Raw genomic sequence first — 16,077 nt, 5'->3', positions numbered from 1 at the left:
CCAGCAGCCAATTAAAGCAAATTAAAATTAAATTTAGCCTGATGGCATTCAAAGGTATCCCCACAGGCAATCAAAATAGCCTAATGGTCAGTTAACACTAGCCAAAACAAACCCAAAATTAGCCCAATTGTCACTTAACACTAGCCAAATCTAGCCCAATAGTAAATAACACTAGACAAAACTAGCCTAATGGTCAATTAACACTAACCAAAACTAGTCCAATAGTCAATCAACACTAGCCAAAACAAGGCCAAAACTAGCCCACTAGTAAATAACACTAGCCAAAACTAGCCCAATGGTAAATGAACACTAGCCAAAACAAGCCCTTATCTAGCCCACTAGTAAATAACACTAGCCAAAACTAACCCAATGGTAAATGAACACTAGCCAAAACAAGCCCTAATCTAGCCCACTAGTAAATAACACTGGCCAAATCTAGCCCAATGGTCAATTAACACTAGCCAAAACAAGCCCAAAGCTAGCCCAATGGTAATTACACTAGCCAAAACTAGCCCAATGGTCCATCAACACTAGCCAAATCAATCCCAAATCTAGCCCAATGGTTAATCAACACTAGCCAAAACATTCCCAAATCTAGCCCAATAGTAAACACTAGCCAAAATTAGCCCAATGGTCAATCAACACTTGCCAAAACTAGTCCAATGGTGAATTAACACTAGCCAAAACAAGCCCAAAATTAGCCTAATAGTCAAACAACAGTAGCCAAAACGAGCCCAATGGTCAATTAACACTAGCCAAAACTAGCCCAATAGTTCATAACACTAGCCAAAACAAGCCCAAAACTAGCCCAATGGTCAATCAACACTAGCCAAAACTAGCCCAAAACTACCCCTATGGTCAATTAACACTAGCCAAAACTAGCCCAAAACTAGCCCTATGGTCAATTAACACTAGCCAAAACTAGCCCAAAACTAGCCCTATGGTCAATTAACACTAGCCTAAACAAGCCCAAAACTAATCCAATGGTCAAATAACACTAGCCGAAACAGGCCAAAAACTAGCAAATGGTAAATCAACAATAGCCAAAACTAGCCCAAACTAGCTCAATAGCAGTAGCACTAGCCAAAACAAGCCCAAATAGACTAATGTTCAAATAAAACTAGCCAGAACAAATGCTGAACTACTCTGGGAGAAATGAATCCCAAACTTGTGAAATGAATTTTATATTAGGAGGTATTTAAACATATATAGCATACATTTAAAGTTACCAATAAATAAATATCACATCAACAGACTTTCTTTAAATAGCATATTTTTAGTACTATTTATCAAAAATCCAGGAGAGTCCTTTCAATCTGTTACCATGGAAATTGAAACATCTGCACACACACACACACACACACACACACACACACACACACACACTGCCTGCTGAACCTGACAGAAGTGTGTTTGCTCTGTTTCATCATCTTAACACAGTTTTTAACACTAGTAGGATATACATTTAGTAGAGTTAAATATTTCACAACCATAATACGACTGATGTAATATATCAATGCTTTAAACTGGTGGAATAAACACTTGTTAAAATTATGCCAACCTCCACGGACTTGGCAACCCGAAGTGTTATGATGAGTTGGTTTATAGCGACATCTAGTGGAGAAAAGCAGTCACTGTCAGTAATCTGCTTTACATATAACATGAATACAGCAATAGTCATAGTGCAGGTGGTTACTTCTACAATTATTAACACGAATTACATAATTAAAATTGTATTTATAATACCTTTTTAATTACTCTATCCGAAAAGTAATTTAATTAATAATAAGAAATTTAAATGTTTTTGTTAGTAATAAGGAAAATAGTGTTAATACAGTTTAAATTATTCAAGCAACAAAGTTATTTTAGTTTCATGGTTTTGTTTAAGCGGTTGAATGGCTTAAATTAAGCAAAACCATAAAACTAAAATAATTTTGTTGCTTGAATTAAATTAAACTGTATTAAAAAACTTATTTTAGCTAGTTTTCAAGGATATCTTTTTAGAATTTTATTTTTAAAAAAATACAAATATATATATATAATATAACTACAATTAAAATTTCAAAACTACAATAAAACACCAACTATTTAACTAATTTAAAATAAAATCTAATAACTTATTATGACATATTATTAATAATGACAAAATTAACCAATTAAAGTCAAAGACGCAGTAAATAAAATACACTATTGTGCAAATCTGTAACAATAACCACACATAACTAACAAATTTGTGCAATAATGTATTTACGTTTTTTATTTATTGCCTCTGCGATATATATATATATATATATATATATATATATATATATATATATATATATATATATATATATATATATATATATATTTGTGTTGCTGAGTGCAACATAATTTCCTTCATGCATTACATATAACTGCATGCATTCATTGTTTAATTAAATGTTTAATTTAATTATTTAAAAATGTATACTGTTTTGTTTTCTCCACAGAATGAGCTTGTAATACTTATACTGAAAGGAAACATAAAAAGTCTCTCAGTGAAAACAGTGTTTTCATTCATAAAGGCCTGATATAATGCCTATAACGTAAACTTTGACCTTCATCTCCTCCAGATAATATGCGTGAGTCAGATCACATCAGGTGAACAGTGAAAAGATGAGCTTATTATCTGAGAACATCTCTTTATCTACCATTACACACGCATATATATCAGTCACTACGATAATAAACATGAGGAAATGTCCTCACCACATTCATCACGATTCAAATGTGCTTAAGTTTACATCACTTTTTTCTTTTGCAATGAAATCCTAATCTAATCATGACAAACTAGATATGAGTGGAAAGACCTAAGATTTCTGAATTCATATTTTACTTAAGTAAATTTTTTTTAAGTAATCGTGACAAACTATATGCCATGTGAAAGCTTAAAATAATGTAAGATAACAACATAATGTAATAATGTTCCATATCTGATTTTGACAGATGTTATTGAGCAATAGTTGTTTCTTATTTGCAATAAGAATACTCTTCAGAGTCATAAAAAGCATTACTTTGGTACAGCAATGTAAAATGTTTGTGTTTTTGGGCTAAATTTAAATCAAATACCACCAAACTGCACACACTAATCTATAATTTAATGTCTGCTTCATAAATATTCTCAAAAGTATGAAAAAAACATGATTAATTTTCTTCAAAATATACACAGGGGGCGCTCTTGTGTGGTCAACAATGGTAATCTGGTGGTCATGTTTGGTACTGCGGTCAAACTAAACACTACTGAAAGCTGCTCTTGTTTGAGATATCAACTTCAGATTTTATTTTTGTTACATATGAAGAGTAATAGATTAAACACATTTACTAATATCCCGTGGGACGCTTTATGTCTTCATATTTAAACCACAATATTGTAAACATAAAACAATCATGACAAACTATATGTCATGTGAAAGCTTCAAATACTGTCTAGTTTCCATATCTGATTTTGACAGATATTACTGGGCAACAGTTATTTTTTAATTTGCAACAAGAATACTCTTCAGAGTCATAAAATAAGCATTACTTTGATACAGCAATCCACATTGTAAAAGGTTTTTAGATGTTGTTTGAGGCTAAATTTAAATCAAATACCACCAAACTGCACACACTAATTTATAATTTAATGTCTGCTTCATAAATATTGTAAAAGTATGAAAAAAGCATGATTAATTTTCTTCAAAATATACACAGGGGGCGCTCTTGTGTGGTCACCAACTGAAATCTAGTGGTCATGTTTGGTACTGCGGTCAACCACATTTATTAATATCCTGTGGGACGCTTTATGGTTTCATATTTAAAACACAATATTGTAAACATAAAACAATCATGACAAACTATATATCATGTGAAAGCTTAAAATAGTGTCTAGTTTCCATATCTGATTTTGACAGATATTATTGAGCAACAGTTATTTATTATTTGCAGCAGGAATACTCTTCAGAGTCATAAAATAAGCATTACTTTGCTACAGCAATCCTCATTGTAAAATGTTTTTTGGGGGGCTAAATTTAAATCTAAAATCAGCAAACTGCACACCCAACTTTGTAATTTAATGTCTGCTTCATAAATATTGTCAAAAGTATGAAGAAAACATGATTAATTTTCTTCAAAACATACACAGGGGGCGCTCTTGTGTGGTCACCAATGGTAATCTGGTGGTCATGTTTGGTACTGTGGTCAAACTAAATATTACTTAAAGCTGCTCTTGTTTGAGATATCAACTTCAGATTTTATTTTTGTTATATGGGAAGAGTAATAGATTAAACACATTTATTAATATCCTGTGGGACGCTTTATGGTTTGTTATTTAAATATTATAAATATATAAATATTTATAAATATTATGAATATATAAATATTTAAATATTATTTATATTATAATATTATTTAAACCACAATATTGTAAACATAAAGCAATCGTGACAAACTATATATCATTTGAAAGCTTTAAATGTCTAGTTTCCATTTCTGATTTTGATTGAGCAACAGTTATTTCTTATTTGCAACAAGAATACTCTTCAGAGTCATAAAAAGAATTACTTTGCTACAGCAATCCACATTGTAAACTGTTTTTGGGCTTAATTTAAATCAAATACCACAAAACTGCACACACTACTTTATAATTTAATGTCTGCTTTATAAATATTGTCAAAAGTATGAGAAAAAATATGGGTGATATTCTTCAAAGCATACATGGGGGGCGCTCTTGTGTGGTCACCAATGGTAATCTGGTGGTCATGTTTGGTACTGCGGCCAAACTAAATCTTATTTAAAGCTCTTTTTTGAGATATCAACTTTTAATTTGGATCATATTTAACTTTGTATTATATAAATAAATACAATTTTTGGATAAACGTATAAAATATAAAGGGCAGCACGGTGGTGCAGTGGGTTGTGCTCTTGCCTCAAAGCAAGATAGTCGCTGGTTCGAGCCTCAGCTGGGCCAGTTGGCATTTCTGTGTAGAGTTTGCATGTTCTCCCCATGTTCGCGTGGTTTCCCCCACAAGTTCACAGACATGTGGTACAGGTGAATTGGGTAAGCTAAATTGTCCTCAGTGTGTGTCTGTGAATGGAAGAGTTTAGGTGTTTCCCAGTAATGGCTTGCAGCCCGAAGGGCATCCGCTGTGTAAAACATATGCTGGATAAATTGTCAGTTCATCATGCTGTGGTGACCCCAGATTAATAAAAGGACTAAGCCGAAAAGAAAATTAATGAATGAATAAAATATACATGTTTTGGTTTAATATTTTCATGAATATAAAAGTATACAATTTTTTATTTGTTTAACTTTTTTTTACATTTAATTATTTAATTTTAATATTTAATTTTGATATTTATTTATCAATATGTAATCTCATTAATATAATTATTTTTATATATAAATATACATATTTTTGTTCCTTTTTTGTTCTGTTTATTATAATATAAGTAAGTATTGATACTGCTACATTGTTATTATATGTTCAATTAGTTTCTGAACATTTAATTTATTTTTTATCAATATGTAATTTTATTACATTTATATATTAATATATGTATTTTTGTTTCTTTCTTGTTTAATTTAATTTGATTGTGTTTTAATATTTAGTTTTATGTACAATACATTACATGTTTATAAATCACATTTAAAAACAACCAAACTTGACCCAAGTGATGTTCATAGGAGTACTAAAGACAGAGAATAAAGCAAAATATCAAAGAAACATTTAACAAATAAAAGCAGTAAAACATTGATCAAGTAGTATTAAAAGTGAGAGAAAATAGATAGGTCTTTAAAACAGACTTAAACAGAGATTGTCTAATGTGAACTGGTTGAGTGTTTCAGAGTTTAGGACCAGCAACAGCAAAAGCTTGATCACCTCAGTTTTGAAGGCGTGTTCTGGGCACAGTGAGTAAATTGAGATCATAAGATATGGACAGGTATAGGGACAGAGCAAGATTACTGACGACTTTGTAAACAAATAATACAATTTTTTTTATGTTAATATTTAATTTTTATTAACATTTTCTTTTCAGTTTAGTTCCTTCATTATTCTGGGGTTGCCACAGCGGAATGAACCACCAACTTATCCAGGATAAGTTTTTACGCAGCGGATGTCTTTCCAGCTGCAACACATCTCTGGGAAACATATTTCATTTTAATATTTATATTAATAATGTTATAAATATTATCCCTTTTATATATTAATAAATCTAATTTTGTTCCTTTCGTATTCTGTTTATTATAATGTTTATATGTTTTGATGCTGCCACATTGTTATATTGTACATTACTAGCCTATATGTTCAATTAAAAAAGGTTTCTGAGAGTTAAATTAAATTACATTTTTATTTAATGTAATATTTCATTTTAATATTTTATATCAGTAACGTTATTAATATTATCACTTTCATATATTAATGTATGTATTTTCGTTCTTTTCTTGCTTAATTTAATTTTATTCAATTTTATTAAATGTTAATATTTAATTTTTATATTTTTCATCAATATGAAATGTTATTATTAGTATTTGTTTTATGAATTAATTTATGTATGTATGTATATATATATATATATTATAGTTATATTATGTTCCTTTTTTATTCTGTTTATTATAATGTGCATATATTTTGATACTGCCACATTGTCAAAGTTTCCATTAGTAGCCTACATGTTCAATTAAAAAAGGTTTCTGAGATTAAAGGTTATTAAAATTATCCCTTTTATATATTAATATATGTATCTTAGTTCCTTTCCTTTTTTGTTTATTATATTGTGAAGATATGCTGCCACTGTCACGTTGGTGTTCATTACTATAAATGAAATTAAAAACAAATTCTGAGAAGTCATAAACATTACTCCTTGGAGGCGGGGAACTACAACCGGAGGCGTGGTTAAGTTGACCGCGACCCAGCTGCAGGGTGGGCGTGGTCTCCGCGCCCGGTCTCCGCCTAGGGAAACTCGTGAAGTGTCCGTGATTGAAAGTGTAAGCTGGTGGGGAAAAGCGCTCTTTCTGGATTCAGTCCGTCTGACAGCGACTGATTTCCAGCTCAAACTCGACCAGATCAACTTTTCTCTTCACTCAACACTATTTATACCTGTTCAACATTCATCTGGAGCCGCTCCTGTCAGGTGATAGCCGTCTTTCACTCTCTGAGGTGTTTGTTTACGACATTACAGACTTGTTTACGCGCCTCCTTCACGTTAAATATAATATAAAACAATGTTTTAATAAATATCGATCACAATCATAGTATCACATAGCTCCATTTTGTATTTATTTATCGTGACGTTCATGAAAACAGGTTAAAAACATCAACCGCTAATGTTACATTACTTCCAACAAAGTTACAATTAGCATAAGTTAGCTTATACAGAAAATATATATATATTTTAAAGCATCTAATCAAGTGTGTAAGGTGTTAAATATAATGTTAAGTCATGCTAATGTTGACAGTTGAACAGTCACTGGTTGATATGATATGAACGTAATATCGCATTCGCTTTTTTGTTGCCTTTAAAAGTCTCTGTCGTTTGTTTTGATTTAGTTTTTAGTCTTCTTTAATATTGTTGTCCGTTTACAGCAGTTTTAAAAGTGCTTTATATATAACCAGAGTCGAGGAAACTATTCAGCTTCAAGCTTTCTTGTAATGATTTCAATGTAAAGTATATGAAACGCCATTTTTTATTAAAGGGACAGTTCACCAACATATGAAAACACACTTTAATTCACCCTCAAGTGATTACAATCATTTGTAAATTCTTTATTTTTTGTTAAACACTAAAGAAGATTTATTAAAGTATGCCAGATTTACATTCACGTTCATAGTCGGTGAAAAAGCAAAGATATCCTGAATGTCAGTAGCTGCTGCATACCAACATTCTTCAAAATATCTTCTTTTGAAAAAACAGGTTTGGAACTATACATACTGACAGATTTTTCATTTTTGAGTGATTTATCACTATAATCCTGTTGCGTTCTGTGGCTCTTTTTAAATAACTATGACGTTTTGACAATAGTATGTTATGCATATGATGTTTATTTGCATATTTATGTAATGCTGCAGGGTATGTCAGCTGTAAACTGGTTTAAAAGTCATGTTCACACATGCAGAAATCTAATACTTCACTTTTTCAGAACTAGAACTAGTTCCTAAATAAATTGCAAGTATGAGATATGATATTGTAAGAAATTGCATTGTAAGCAATTGTAATTAAATAACCTAAAAATGGACAGTAAATGCTTACTTCACTTTTCAGTGCGTTAGTAATTTAATTAATAATTAATAGTAGTATAATCATTTATATCTACTTAACTCATGACACCAAAAACTGTTTATAAGCACTAATTAGCTAAAACCAAAATAACGTTGCATGTTAAATTAAAATAAAAAATATTTTTTAAATAAAAGCGTGTTTTTATGTAGTTTACAATGAAATATTCGTCATTTTTATTTCACTAAAATACAAATAAATACAAATTTATGAGATTTGAATAAGAATTTGAAAAATTTAATGAGAAACAAAAATCACTAAAATGACAAAAATAAAAATTAAAAATAAAATAAAAATAGAATAATAATTTCTGAAAATAAATAAAAACTATACATATAAAAATATTAACTATATAAAAATATATTAATGTTTTTTTAAATTTAAAATATAAAAAAATATTGTTAAATTAACTCATTCGCTTGCACATTTGAAAATAATGTAGTTATTTATTTATTTATTTAATTTAATTATTTCAAAAATGTGCAGAATTTATATATATATATATATATATATATATATATATATATATATATATATATATATATATATATATATATATATATATATATATATAAATTTATTTAATTATTTATTTTCCATTGAGAGAATCAGCTTTTAACTAATTATATAAAAAAAAACATTATTTTATTGCGTTAAAAACATGTTTTCTCTCACAGAAATCTGATACATCAATGTTTGAGAAGTCGATTGCTTTATTGATGTTGAATGTGTGTGTATGTGTGTGTGTGTTTGTGTGTGTGTGTGTGTGTTTGCTCTCTCTCTGGATGTCGGGCTCCTCCTGCTGTGGATCTGCATCTGGATCGTGTCTGCGCTGGTGAGTTTATTTCCAAAAGAAACACACTTTCACCGTCCTGCGGTCAGCGCATATCTTTGACTTTTGGGGGTTTTCCAGAAAATCTCTGCTTTGATCTATTTGTAGAGCAGGAAACTGTCCTCAGATCAGCATAATTATACTTGATGCTTTCAGACTCACTTTACGATCAAAAACACAATTATGAATATGTAAATGAGACTATGTAGAGGAGAGGATTGTGCTATTTTGGGTGTCTGTATCAAATAACATTTACAGGGATTTTTATATATTCTCTTAAAAAATAATAATAAGTGGCTTTAATCCAACATTGGGTCAAATATGGAAAACCCCAACCATTCATCTCTTTAAGTAAAATTTTATTACATTTCCTAGCTTAAGCGTCGGGTTTGTTTATGTTTGACCCAATGTTGGGTTAAAACAACCCGTTTATTATTAGCATTTCTGAAGTCTCCCCATTCAGTTGAATGGAACGCTTGAACCCGGAAGCCGCTTCGCGTGACGTCACACTTAACAAGCGGATACTATACTAAACTGTAAATGCAATCAAGAAAAATATGTAACTGAATTAAAGTGTTTTATCATGTCCAGAGTCTAACAGTATTCAAGTACAGTAATTAAATTATGAAAATAAAAATAATTAAATAAAATTAACTGTTAAAGTTACAAATGGTACAATTTATTATGCGTAAATGGTTTTAAGGTCATTATAGTATCTTAGGCATCAAAAACACATGCACATGGTGAATTATAATCCAGACTCAACTAGTCATGGGACGATAACCGGTTTCAAGGCATACCGCGGTTTGGAAAAGTCAAGGTTTTTAAAACCGGCAAATTTTTTTGTTATGCTGTACCTATGGTATAAGCAAGATTATTTTTTGTTTTATTTTATTTTATTGTTTATTTTTCATCAAATATACCCAAAGATGTTGTTGTAAAATGTAAAGAAATCAGTGTTTTGGAACCTAATGCTAAAGTCAGTGATTCATTTGAATTATTTAGCCGGACATGTTTACTGCTCTAAAATATTACAGATGTTTCTCAAAATAAAATATAGTGTGTTCAAAGGGGATTTTTTTTACCCAGACATTTCAAAATAATATATTTTAGAGCAGTAATCACAATACAGTAAAACTGTGATATTTTTATTCAAGGTTATCATACCGTCAGAATCATTTGCCAGCCCATGCCTAGACTCAGCATTGCATATGCTCATCATGTGGCTACTGCGAATGATCACATTGCCGTATCGATGTTGAAACAATATATTGTGCAGCCCGAATATACTTAATAAATATATATTAAAGTTTAAGGCGATGCAGTGGCGCAGTATAGTGCTGTCGCCTCACAGCAAGAAGGTCGCTGGTTCGAGCCTTGGCTAGGTCAGTTGGCGTTTCTGTGTGGAGTTTGCATGTTCTCCCCGTGTTCGCATTGGTTTCCTCCAGGTGCTCCGGTTTCCCCCACAGTCCAAAGACATGCGGTACAGGTTAATTGGGTAGGCTAAATTGTCCATAGTGTATAAGTGTGTGTGTGTATGGGTGTTTCCCAGAGTTGGGTTGCCTCACCATCGCTAAAGTCAACAGTTTCTGACTATTTTCAAAAATATAACCAACCCAAACACATGTAATTCACCAACTTGTTTGACACACACACACACACACATCCTGTCCCACTGACACATGGATTGAAAGACTGGCACAGAGTGACATTAAAGAGGCGTTTTGCAGTGACACAAACACACAAACCATGGTAAACACTACACACAATCTGACGCAATGAAACATAAACGGCTTCCGATTAGAAACAACATGCAGATCAGCCAGCAGAGTATGGAATCAGAAAAGTCTCAAAAGAAATTAGCGCAAAAGACACAATGTACACATGCGTAGCCAAATTCGCATATTATCAGGCCCGGCGCTACGGGGGGGCAAAGGGGGGCTTTGCCCCTCCAGAAAGAATTTGTGCCCCCCCAGTTTACATTAAGGATTGCTCACTCAAAACTGAAAATTCTTCTATATTGTGTGAATTCTATAGTTGTGTAGAGAAACATCCCATTCTGCAGCAGCAGTCAAGGTATAACACTTAATAAATGCCTTATTTTGCGTTTAAAGATAATCGGCCTGCGAAGTCAAGTTTACAGTGTTATAAATGAAATATATTGCTTAAGTGGATTTACCGCGGATCAACCAAGAAATCTCCTAAACATGCTGCAGGTAGGCTGAATAATCTTTTAAAAATATGTAATTTAGGCTATACTGCTATTTGCTCATGCAAAATTAAACAACATGAAATATATTATAAACCTATTTTAAGAGCTAAAATACAGTCAGCATATCGAGTTTGTTTTGACTTGTAGCTCATGGCCCTAAAATCAAAGTAACCTGAAAACAAGTTATTAAAATAGCCTTAATAAATAAATAAATAAAATGATGGATAGGCCTAGTAACCATGGTTTATGATGTTTTACAAATGACAACCAGACAATATCACGAAAAAACACAGTTATGATAGCAGATGAATCTTTATTTTAACATTTAAAATGATGAAAAAAGTTATATAGCCTGAGTTGCGTGTTATCCGTGCCAAACTAATTTTGGTATCTTTTTTAGGTATTTTTCTGGCTGCACTAATGCCTTAAAATGTAACTAATTGTTTTGAATGACATTAAATTGTAAAATTTAGCTTTTCCCTAACACTGATGTTGGTTGGGTAATAGGCTACGTGAAGCGACTCGGTTAAGCTGATTTCACTATATTTATTTACCGGTTAAATGAATAGTCTGATCGTGGGTCAGCTTGCATGTGTGGGCATAATTTGACGTCTTTACCTAAAACTTTAAACCTTCATAGGCCGGTTATTTGAAATAAAACGGAAATAAATAAGGGGAATAACATAGATTTAAAGCACTCGTTTGGCACTAAAGCCATGATCTGTCTGCATTAATAAGCGGTATCGTTGCATTACCATCATTAATAAAATCAGTAATAGCGAAACTGTTATTATTACTATTAAAACGTATATTACTGCTTTAGGTCAGTAACAAAGTAAAGTAATAATAAATGTGAATAAATAGCCTAAATGAAAGGAACAAGAGACCAAAATCAGCCACCAGGTCTAGTGCCCCCCTATGGATTTAAAATGCCCCCTCAGTTCTGAGATCCTGGCACCGGGCCTGCATATTATATTACTACTACTCATAGCAGAGGATCAAAAACCAACTTTTAGTGGTCTTTTTTGTAAATTGCATGAAATTGCTTATAAGCTTACATACCTGTTAAGTTTCATGCTAGTAATCTGGTTTGCTATAATGCAGTGAAGTGTTTTGTGTGTGTGTGTGTGTGTGTGTGTGTGTGTGTGTGTGTGTGTGTGTGTGTGTGTGTGTGTGTGTGTGTGTGTGTGTGTGTGTGTGTGTGTGTGTGTGTGCGTGTGCGTGCATGTGTGCGTGCGTGCAAATTGAAGAGGCGCTGAGCTAACAACTGACAGGTCGGGAACACACACACACACACACACACACACGCACACTGTATTTCTGCAGACGGCAGACATGTGAACTAAGAGGACGTTTTTTTCTTGCGCTTGAACCACAGATCTGACAGATTAACGGCTTTAACACACACCTTTCAAAGTTGTGTGTCACAAAAACACTCCGTAATCCACTCAAAACGCTTTTGAAACTCGTTTTCGGAGCGTAGATTACAGGTTGTAAACGGAAGTTCTAAACATTCTACTGGAAGACGCTGGACGATATGGCGCCCTCCATGCAGCAGCCAAGACAAAGGTCTATAGAAGGTTAATGTAGTCAGTGTGAGCTGAGATGAGTAGAACAGCTCCGTTGATCAACTCCAAGGCAAAAAAGTGTGTATTCAGGAAAATACACCGTCATCAAGAGCCACACTAATGCTGAGTGTGTGTTTTCAGCTGAAGACTCATGTGTGTGTGACTCACATGTGATTCTGTGTGTGTGTGTTTGTCTATGTGAGTGTGTGTTTCTATTTTCACTTCCTTTTTACAGTTTTGTCTAATATGCGATTAGTTTTTTCAGCTTCCTGCAGACTGAATCTAGCAGAATAGTGTTTGTCAAATGCTGAAATTTCCATGTGTGTGTGTGTGTGTGTGTGTGATAGCTCTTGTTTACCTGCTGTTCTTCTGTCTGATCTTTCAGCATTGGTGTGGGTATTGATCGCAGTGTTTTCATCAGTGTGTGTGTGTGTGTCTGATAGTCGTCTGCACTGGGAGTAATGGCAGGAATTTCTGCTTGGAAGTCAAAGCGTTCATTACCTGGAGTTTCTTTCGCTTCTGGACTTCTCTTTTGAGCCCAGTGTTCACTCGAATGTGGACAGACACAACCATTGGGTTAAAAAGCTTAATTCAGATTTAAAGAAAAGAATGAACCGGTTGTGCAGGCGTCACGGTGGCTCAGTGGTCAGCACTGTGGCCTCTCCGCAAGAAGGTCGCTGGTTTGAGTCTCAGCTGGGTCAGTTGGTGTTTCTGTGTGGAGTTTGCATGTTCTCCCCGTGTTGGCATGGGTCGGGTGCTCCTGTTTCCCCCACAGTCCAAACAAATGTGCCATAAGGGAATTGACGAACTACATTGGCCATTGTGTATGAGTGTGTGTGCGTGTGTATGGGTTGCATCTGGAAGGGCATCTGCTGTGTAAAACATATGCTGTAATAGTTGGCGGTTCATTCCACTGTGTCAGTGAATAAAGGGACTAGATGGGGGAGAATGAATGAATGAACAGTTGTTTTTGTCCATTTTTGATCCAATGTTGAGTTAAAACAACCCAGATTTTTTAGTCCGTAGTCTAAAATAAACTTTGCCTAAAAATAGTCGTTATTCTAAATATTTTATTTCGACTGATTAATCTTTGAATTTCTAAAAAAGCAAAAAAATAAATAATTTTTTCTGTATTTTTTTATTTGTGCATCTTTAGTTTCATTTGTGTCGATTTTTGCACAAATTGCATGAAAATCAGTGTGAAATCTGAACAAAATCCTTTACATTTAACTGAAAAAGAACCCATCATTTGTTTATCCATATTTGACACAAACACTGAGTTAAAACAACCCACCTTTTGCTGTCTGAATTTGAAAATAAAACGTTTAATTTTAGCAGGTTACTTTTAAACTATTTATTGTTAGTTTAGCATCTTACGTTTAATTGGTGTCAATTTTTGCACATTTTTGCATGAAAGTCATTGTGAAATCTGGACTAAAGAAAACATTGTGTTGAAAACATTTTAAGTTTTTGTCTATTTATGATCCAACATTGAGTTAAAACAACCCAGCATGGCTGTGATTTTAAATTTACAGTAATTTACCTTAAAACAGATAACGGTCAGTTTTTTTATTTCGACCAGTTCGTTTTTGATATTTTATTTATTTATTTATTTATTTTTGCATACAACGAGTGTCGATTTTTTTTGCACAAATTGCATGAACATCAGTGTAAAATCTGAACAAAAGCATTGTGATAACAATTATCATTTACGTTTAACTAAAAAAAGAGCCCATCATTTGTTTGTTTTTTGTATATTATAATACAAAAAAAAAGATAATATTTACAGTTCTTCTAAATGTTTAATTTTGGCTGATTAGTTTTTGAATTGTTTCATATTATTAATTAAAAAAATATTTGCATCTTTAGTTTAATTGTTGCTGATTTTTGCGCATTTTAGCATTTACGTTTAATTAAATTACGTTTTTGTCCATATATGACCCAACACTGAGTTAAAGCAATCCAGGATTTTTAGATTTTAATTTTAAATATAATTTACCTTAAAAAAGAAAGCAGTTTTTAATTTTGGCCAGTTCATTTTTTACATGTATTAATTTATTAATTAATTTATTTATCTTTGCGTACATGTTTAGTTTTATTAGTGTTGATTTTTGCACCAATTGCTTGAAAATTTGTGTGAAATCTGAACAAAAGCAAATTATTGTGTTAAAGACAATCATTTAAATTTAACTGAAAAACAACATTGAGTTAAAATAACCCAGTTTTTTCAGTCTGAAAGTTAAAATAAAATTGAATTATAAAAAGATAATACTCACAGTTTTTCTAAATGTTTAATTTTGACTCATTAGTTTTTGAATTGTTTATTTAAAATCTTTAGTTTAATTGCTGTTGATTTTTGCACATTTTAGCATGACAATTCTAAAATGTCTCCATTTCTAAAGCGCTCCAAACAGCGCTTTTATACGTTATTAAACAGCCACATTTATATGTTAGAGAAAAATATTAAATACACATTTAACAAAGAGGAAAAAATTTAAAATTTTTGTGGGTGTTGTTGGTTGTAATTTTTTATGCAATATTTTGATTGAATTTATTTGTATTCTCTTTCAATTTCTGAATATCTCTAGTGACTAAAGTATTATTGTAATAAATATATCTGTTTAATAAATCTGTTCTGTTTAAACACACCAGAATACACTGACTATATTCACTGAGAAATGGAGGAACACGCTCATCTTCACAATGGGCTGTACTCCATTACGCTGAGCACTGGATATGACCCAACATTGCGTTAAAACAACCCAGCATTTTTAGATCTTAATTTTACTCATAATTTTTACCTTAAAAAAGAAAACAGTTTCAGTTTCTCTAAATGTTTAATTTCGGCTGGTTCGTTTTAGAATTTTTATTTATTAAATATTTATTTTATTCATTTGTCTGCGTCTTTAGTTTAATTAGTGTTGATTTTTGCGCAAATTGCATGAAAATCTGCGTGAAATCTGGACTAAATCAACCATCGTGTTACAATGATCATTCACGTTTAATTAAAAATACAGTAATTGTCCATGCATATTTGACCAAACGTGGAGTTTGAAGCAGCCAGCATCATTAATAGTGTGACCTTTGACCCGCGCTGAGCTCTTGACTTTGACCTCCTCCAGCATTGTGTAAGTGCTGATGAAGGGGTCAGAGGTCAGAGGGGTGTGGCCTGATAAACAGCCGCTCAAAGG

At 32.2% G+C, this 16,077-nt stretch overlaps 1 protein-coding gene and 1 long non-coding RNA gene across 7 annotated transcripts in view; one reads left to right on the top strand and one right to left on the bottom strand.

Annotated features, from left to right (window-relative positions):
• Positions 1-16,077, bottom strand: part of LOC147846603 (uncharacterized) — a 151,083-nt gene that overhangs the window by 109,959 nt on the left and 25,047 nt on the right. The window lies entirely within an intron of this gene.
• Positions 6,976-16,077, top strand: part of epb41l3b (erythrocyte membrane protein band 4.1-like 3b) — a gene marked incomplete at its 5' end in the record, with an annotated part of 118,334 nt that continues 109,232 nt past the window's right edge. For 5 of the 6 annotated variants that reach the window (NM_001443248.1, NM_001443250.1, NM_001443249.1 and 2 more), the window contains 1 exon segment: positions 6,976-7,131. 6 annotated transcript variants of the gene reach the window in all.

The sequence above is a fragment of the Danio rerio genome, chromosome 2 (genome assembly GCF_052040795.2).
Source record: "Danio rerio strain M-AB ecotype USA chromosome 2, GRCz13ab, whole genome shotgun sequence".
Lineage (NCBI taxonomy): Eukaryota > Metazoa > Chordata > Actinopteri > Cypriniformes > Danionidae > Danio > Danio rerio.
This window is presented reverse-complemented; position numbering and strand designations above follow the sequence as displayed.